Genomic DNA, 8,643 nt, shown 5'->3' on the forward strand with positions numbered 1-8,643 from the left:
GAGGTAGAGATATTTCATATATATAATGTGTACATAGACATAAACAGGCAAAACTAGAGAGCTCATGGCTTCACTTTAAAAAAAAAAAACTTAGTTATGAATCAGGTATTACAATATAAACTTACCAGTTTACAAAGAACAGTTGGAATACGTTAAAGTTGCTTGCTCAAGTGACTAAGGCTTTACTATTTGTAAAGTTTGGCTGAGGGAGCATTCCCAGCGGTTTGAATTTTAAAAGTGCCACTTTGCTATTTTTTTTCCTTGGTTTCAGGTCTTGCCAGACTGAGCTGATTAGGCTCAGTCTCAGTTCCTTGTGGCCTGTATTTGCATTTTCAGTTTGTAGAGATTTGCAAGAGAAAGACAGTTGCTTTTAGTTTCCCAAAAAACAGGTTTGTTACCTAAACCATACTAAAAGGTTTTATCAGTGACAAGATTTCTAACTAAACTGAAATTTATTTTACGAGTTCTGTGTTTGAGAACTTTAGTGTTTAATTTCTCATGCCTTTAATGGTTTGTATAAGGCATTCAGCAAAGACCTTCTTTCTGAGTTTACAAGTTAAACCAGAGCAAAATCACTGTTTTTCTTTTTATTAGTCCTTGAATGTTACTTCCCAGTTTTACTTATTTTTATGTCTCAGGTAACACTATTGGTGTCTTTTAGTATGTTCAATTAATATTTCCTGAGGGGCGGATTTATATGCCTTGTCTTATAATACCATGTAGGGGAGGTATTTTCTAGTGAAGCGTGCCTATCCCACAATATAATTAAACAAAACAGATGTATCCACCTTATATAAAGTCCATTTAAATATACCAATTTTATATATTTGCATCTCAATGCCGTCAACTTTATACTTTTACTTTTCATTAGGATCCAATCAACAAGCTTACAGGAGGAGTTCTAGAAGTTTTTCTTTTTTTTGTTCCCTATTTTATCTATTTTTATATAAATGGCTCTGAGATCCCCAGAGTGGGGTTGAGCCAAGGAACTCAGACCCTTTGGCCTAGCTGTTGTCCCAAATCGTTGTTGGTCAGGTATCTCAGCGTTAAAAAAATTTTTTTTTTCTAGCCCCTTAAAGATATTTTAAAACTGGGGTAAATAGAACAGACTTGTTTGGCTTTTAATGTTGGGACCAGTAGGGGGGGTCCCTTTTGACCCATTTAACCTTAGGTCATGTGGCAATGTCAGGTACCTTGTGTTTTAATTACATAAATGTCCATTTTATTTATCCCATTTTAAATAACCATGTAAAGATTTCTTTATTTATTTGAGATAATTCCTTTAAAATTTCTACCTTGGTGGAAATAGTATCCAGACTTTCCTTACAGGTTTTTTCCTGTTAACATTAATTATTCTAATGTTTTTATTAGCATCTGTAAGACCTGCTGAAGGAAAGCAAAGATCACGAATGAAGTTTCCCAAACCAGTTTTTCTTACTTGTTTTAAACTAAAGAAGTTCGTAGGTTAATCATTAGATGTATTTCTTTTTTCCACCTTTAATTTGATTTTTTTTTGTTTTTATAGGTACCAGTAAAACAGTTGTTTATAATAAGAGTGCACTAGATACACCAATTTGTTAGTTTCTCCAGTTTTAAAAGGATCCGTCATTTGGCCATTAAAAACATATATATATTTATAGTGATTCAAATCATTAAGACGCAAGAGGCTTCCCCATAAGAGAGTGGGGGAGATTGTAACCAAAGTAAAATACGAGAGTTTACTCTCAGAAACAGTATGGCAGAGGTCAAGTTTTCCAAACATATACATACACATATAGACATACATGGAATGTCCTAGGAAGATCAGGTAGAACATATACATCTCAAAGACACAGGAAGAGAAATGCAGGTTTCCCTTTACAAGGACTTTGTTTAAAGTCAGAATTCTGAAAAGGTATTTTTATCAAGCCAGCTTTTTAACCTTAATTTAACTTAACTGCCTATGCACTAAAAGGGGCTCCTCATTTTTAGGGCGAGATTTACTTTAATTTCCAGTTAAGTAAACACTAATTGATATAGATCTGAAAACCTGGGCTCATAGGTCCAGATGGTTAACTCAAATTCCTTAGCAAATCCCAATGGATTTTCTTTTTAATATTTATTTATTTTGACTGCACCAGGTCTTAGTTGCAGCACGTGGGCTCTTAGTTGCGGCATGCGGCCTTCTTAGTTGCGGCACGTGCACTCTTAGTTGCGGCATGCATGCAGGATCTAGTTGCCCGACCAGGGATCGAACTTGGGTCCCCTGCATTGGGAGCGCAGAGTCTTACCCACTGGACCACCAGGGAAGCCCCAGCAAATCCCAATGGATCTTGACTTGGATCGGGAAGTTCCTTAGCCGAGGCTCTAAGTTCTGTTTCGGTCCAGGGTGTGTACCTAAGCACCAAGGATGGCTCACCTCTCCCTGTAATAGTTTTCTCCTTAAAGAGAGCTATAATCACTTCTGATTTTTTATCTTCCTTTGCTGGGGAAGAGGGAGCAGCCGGAAGTGGAAGAGTTGGAAGAGAAAAAGAGATAGCGTCTGGGCCAGGGAATTCTGATAGGAAAGGATACATGGGAGGAGCAGAGGGAGACACAGAGTCAAAGACAGAGTGCTAGCAGCCTTTTTTAGTTCTGATGGTTTCAAAAAGTTACTCTATCATTTCCTCTTTTAGAAGCTTCTAGGTACCAATCAATGTAAGCTTTCCATTCATTCTGGTTGGTCTTATGGCCGGCTTTTTCTAACTGTGCGCACAAATATAGCAACTTTGGAATATCAGAAGAACCTAAATTTGGCCATTTTAGGTTGAGATCTCCTTTAGTATAATTTCCCCAATTAACTAGGTACTTGTAAGTATGAGTTCTGTACAGTGTTGTACATGAATCTGGCTGGGGTGTTAGTCGGAGGTCGGTTTTCTGATGCCCCTCGTTTCTTTGTTTGAGAGATTCTATCTCCCATTTTAAGTTGAATTTGTCAAGGATGATATTTACTAGGGAAGTTTTGTCATGGCCAGTGTGCTGCTTGTGAGCTTTACTCCTCTAGGCATCACCCTAGAGTCGTTTCAGCCCTCTTCTCCCTTCAGTGGTCTAAGACCACTGCAGGTGCTTGGATCACTGAATGGCCAATTCTTATCCGCGACCCCTGGACGAGCAAGTGCTTTAATGAATGAGTAGGTTTCCCTATGGGACCACTGCACCGGTATGAGGCCTCTGCCTCCACCACTCCCGTAAATTTCTCACTCGCCTGAGAAAGTTGTAACCGGCCGGGGCAGTCTTGTCCCTTTTCTTTAGAGCAAGGCTCTCATGTAATACCTTCACTTTTATCCCGACAAATTCTATTAAGGCAGCCAAACTGAGGAAAAGTGTCAGATCAGCCTCTTACCTAACTACTCAGCCAACCACTCAGTCACCTACAACTGAGCAAACCCTGGTTTCTTTCAACCAGGCGTTCCCCCCACCCAGTATCTTTCAACTGGGTGGGTATTTTCCTGGTATCTTTCAACCAAAGCCTGGGCGGGGGCAGGTACCCGCTATATACCACCAAATACAACTGAGGATCATCAACCAACATGGGAGATCCAAGAACCAGGAGAGACTTACCCAAATTCGTCTAGACTCTCCAAGGAGGCGGACGGGCGCAAGGGGCCTCTGCTGGTACCAAGGCTCCGGTTCCTCATAGAGTTCAGGCAAAGGCGAGAAGTCCACTCTGGGTCCCTTGTTCATGGTCGCCATAACTGTTGACTTAAAAAAAAATGCACAACGTGAGAGTTGTGAGTTAAGTTTTATTTGGGGCAAAATGAGCACTGCTGCCGAGGAGACAGAGTTTCAGATAGCTCTGAGAAACTGCTCTGAAGAGGCAGGTTATATAGAAGGTTTGTAACAAAGGGCAGGTAGTCTGAACATCAAAAGATTATTGTTAATTAAAGAAAACCAGATATCTCAAGTTAAGGAATTTAGCACTTTTCTATGTATGGGAAGATGCAAGAGTCTGGGCTCACTGAAATCATTCCTTTGATATACACCTCAGCTACCTGGGGCCAGTGTCCTGTGTTTTCACATCCTGCGTTTCCTCAGGGCTCACCGTAGGGAATGACTGCAGTCTGATGGCTGACAGATGGCAGGTATTCTTTTCAATCCTGAGTTTCCTCAGGGCTCACTGGCTCACATTGGAGGGCTGCAATCATTGATGACTGTGACATCCTTTGTTTAAATATTCCATTTATCACCAGTGTGTAATCAGGCCTCCAACAAAATGGATGACGGCTAAACATCTTGAGGAAATAGATCACATTTATGACTCATGAAATAATTGTAATAGTGTGACTATTACAATGGGAGGAATGGGAGGAAGCAACAAAGGAAAACATTTCCTGTATCATAGTAGACAGAGGATCCAGAGAATCTTTAATTATCAACAGGGCCTAATCCAGAAATTAGCACCTGGAGTGGCATACCAACAGGAATCTTCACCTGATCTGGGAAGAGCCTCCCAACGCCATGGGACAAAATTTGGTCATGAAATGTCTCCCAAATATTGGTTGAATTGCAGACCAAGAGGAGGATCTGAGAAATGGAATATTTCCTGCCATATCAGTAAACAAAGGATGTCACAGTCATCAGTGAATGCAGCCACCACAGATGGTGAACTGGTGAGCCCTGAGAGCACTCAGAAAGGAAAGAATACCTGTCATCTAGCAGCCATCAGACTGGGGCCACTCCCTACGGTGAGCCCTGAGGAAACTCAGGATGTGAAAATACAGGATACTGGCCCCAGGTAGCTGAGGTGCATATCCAAGGAGTGAGTTCAGGGAGCCCAGACTCTTGCACCTTCCCATATATAGAAAGGCGCTAAATTCCTTAACTTGAGATATCTGGTTTTCTTTAATTAACAATAATCTTCTGATGTTCCCGACTACCTGCCTTTGTTGCAAAAACTTCTGTGTAACCTGGCTCCCCACCTCACCTCCTCAGAGCAATTCTCTCAGGGTTACTTGAGATGCTGCCTCCTGGGCTTGAAGTCCAAAAAATTCCTTCCGAGTAAAACCTAACTCTCAACTTTTAGGTTGTGAATAATTTTTTAAGTCAACACCTAATGGAATATTTCTCTCTTTTTTTTTTTTTAAGGTAAGGTACTAGTTTTATCTGTCTACTTATTTATTTATTTATTTTTGGCTGTTTTGGGTCTTAGTTGCCGCACGCAGGCTTTCTCTAGTTGCAGTGAGCAGGGGTTACTCTTCGTTGCTGTGCGCAGGCTTCTCATTGCGGTGGATTCTCTTGTTGCGGAGCACAGGCTCTAGGCGTGTGGGCTTCAGTAGTTGTGGCACGCGGGCTCAGTAGTTGTGGCGCACAGGCTTAGTTGCTCCGCGGCATGTGGATCTTCCCGGACCACAGCTCAAACCCGTGTCCCCTGCGTTGGCAGGCGGATTCTTAACCACTGCACCAACAGAGAAGTCCCTCACTATTTTTTAATGCCCAAACTTCATAGCATAAATATATCTCTCCCACTATAATTTTTCTGTATAATATTTATTTAGGAAACATTTACATTTATGTCCCCAGACTCAATACAACAGGTTTAACAAAACAATCTGTGAGAAATATCTTGAGATATTTCTTACACTGTCTTACATCCCAGACACAGCCAAATGTTAGAATCCCACACAGACAGCTTAGAACCCAGAACAAATGTCCACAAAGAGGATGTGGAAGATGTTACTGTAAACAAAGCAACTTTTTGTAACAAGCACATTAATTTGTGTTCAGAATGACATTGTAAGCGTTTATAGCCAAACATCAGTTAATTACGTACATAGCGACATTATACTGAGTTTTAGTTATGTTTCAAAAATTGGCTGTTTGGGTTGATGTGTCATGTGACATAATCTTTCCAATTCAAAATAATAGGAACTCGATTATCAGGCATGTTTGCACAGGTCAAAATTTTAGGAGCAGGTTACTGATATTAAGAAGGGTTTCTTTTCCCCACAACAACTAGGTATTTTGTTTTTAGGGAAAAACTGTAATAAGGGCTCTCATTCAACTCAACCTAAAGTAAATGGGGAACAAAAGGAGACTGTATGAGAAAGATGTTGGGAATGTTCATGGAACGGTCAAGCCCCAGGAAGGATCCTGAGGCAGTCAGAGGTGGGAGCAGACACACCCAGGAGTCAGGTCATATCAGGGCTTCCAGTGCCTCTGCTCAGGTTGACCCTGTGTATTGGCTTCATTCCTTCCTTTTGATGTGAACGAGCTCTATCCACAGCTCTTGACTTTTACTTTTTACCAGAAGGAAACTAATCTGATGATGTCTGGTCCCAATAATCTAGGGAAGGGGCTTCCCTGGTGGCGCAGTGGTTGAGAGTCCGCCTGCCGATGCAGGGGACACGGGTTCATGCCCCGGTCCGGGAAGATCCCACATGCCGCGGAGCGGCTGGGCCCGTGAGCCGTGGCCGTTGAGCCTGCGCGTCCGGAGCCTGTGCTCCGTAACGGGAGAGGCCACAACAGTGAGAGGCCCACGTACAGCAAAAAAAAAAAAGAAAAAAAAACTTCATTTAGAATTTGACTTGGGAAAGTTTGTCAAAGATAACAGAAGGTTTTAAAACACTTCGTCAAATGGGATCGCAGGTCACTGTGAAATAATACTTATTCATTCAACCAAAGTGACAATAAAAGATTTTAAAGACAACTATAGAAAGTTATACCAGATTGCTTAAACGGTAAAGAAACTTTACAATATGTTACCAAAAGCAGATCAGTATTCTAAGAAAACTTTGTTCTCTTAACATAGAGAGAAAACCGAATTCTAGTTTTTGTACCAGCTTACTTTTAATATTAAAGTTTATTTGCTCAATTAAATTTTACTATTAGCCAGTCTTTTTTTTTTTTTTTTTCCGAGAGAAGGAAGGTTTAATTATTACTTGCAGCAAGTAAGGAGAACACTGAGGATCTTTCCCACAGCAGTGTCTCCCCAGACAGCAAAACTGGGGACATTTTAAGCTAAGGGTACATGCATATTCATGAGGGGGCTTCAGCAGAGGAAAATCCAGCATAGAATTGGGGCAGAGGTTGACAGAGTGCAGGCTTTAGTTGATTGAAATCAAGAGGTTCCACATCATCATTCTGTCCTCCACGTGGGTGGGGGGCACTCAGTTCCTGCAGAACTCAAAGATGTATTATTACCTATATCCTTTGGGAGGAACTAAGACTCTGCTTTACCACCACACGATTGTTTGACTGCCATTTCTCTGTTCCTGCGTTCCTTTGTTCCCTTAAGATCATTAGTTACTGAGAACTATTCAAGGACAAGCATTGCAGCCAGGCTTAGATCACAAAATTAGTGCAGGAAAGAAAGTGGGGCGTGAGAGGGTGGTCACATCCCAGGTCTCAGGCGAATCCCTAGGACGCCTGCTGAGTATGGGTTCTTGGCTCAGCACAGGAAAGAATTCAAGGGTGAACCAAAGTGAAAGAAGCCTCATTCAGGGAGATACACACTCCACAGACAGAGTGTGGGCCATCTCAGAAGGCGAGAGGCCAATATTAGCCAGTCTTGACCATGTACAAAACTTTTCTTGGGTTTCCTTTCCCACAAACCTTCTAAAACTTTCTTTTTCGCCTTGAGATTTTGTTCTGTGTTTTCCCTTTCTTTGTCTCTCTCCAGGACAAAATTACTTTCTTTTCTCTTAGCAAAATGCATTTCCATTCCGTATACCTTTTCCTTTCATATAAAAGTGTTTTCCTTATTTTCACTTAATTTCTAGTGAAAACCAAGAAGGAAGCAATTATGAACTTTTTACATTAGCGTTCTGTAGATTGGTAAACTTATAAATATTATTTATAATTTTTTTAAATGTGCTATTTTTATAGAAAAATTTCACTGTAGCACCCTGGTGCTACAGTGAAATTTCAGTCCTAAATATCTTTAGCTTCTCTTTAAAAGGAAGCTTATGTTCAGTAATTAATGTTTCAGTATCTTATTTGGGAATGATCTAGATATTTAATGAACTTCCATCATTTAACTTAACTTAGCAAAACTCTCAGGTTTCAAGTTACCAAAAATCTGGAGAAATTAATTTTAAGTAGACATACCATAACATGTAAGTATTCTTAAAGAGATCACCTGAAAGCTCTTACCCCATTTATATCTATTTAATTCACTTGTTCCCAACAATTATGTTTAGATTACCCATGAAACTTTTATGGGACATTAGACCAAGTCAGCCATCATTCTAAGATATTTTTCTTACCAGCGAATTTTATTTATTTATTTAAATTGATTGATTGATCAATTAATTAATATTTTATTTTTGGCTGCGTTGGGTCTTTATTGCTGCACGCAGCCTTCCTCTAGTTGCAGCACGCGGGGGCTACTCTTCATTGCAGTGCGTGGGCTTCTCATTGCCGTGGTTTCTCTTGTTGTGAAGCACGGGCTCTAGGCGTGCAGGCTCAGTAGTTGTGGCTCGCGGGCTTAGTTGCTCCGTGGCATGTGGGATCTTCCCAGACCAGGGCTCAAACCTGTGTCTCCTGCACTGGCAGGCAAATTCTACCAGTACACCACCAGGGAAGTCCTTACTGGTGAATTTTTTTTTTTTTTTTTTTTTTTTTTTTTTTTGCGGCCCGCGGGCCTCTCACTGCTGTGGCCTCTCCCGTTGCGGAGCACAGGCTCCG

This window comes from Lipotes vexillifer, unplaced genomic scaffold (genome assembly GCF_000442215.2).
Source record: "Lipotes vexillifer unplaced genomic scaffold, Lipotes_vexillifer_v1.1 scaffold121, whole genome shotgun sequence".
NCBI lineage: Eukaryota > Metazoa > Chordata > Mammalia > Artiodactyla > Lipotidae > Lipotes > Lipotes vexillifer.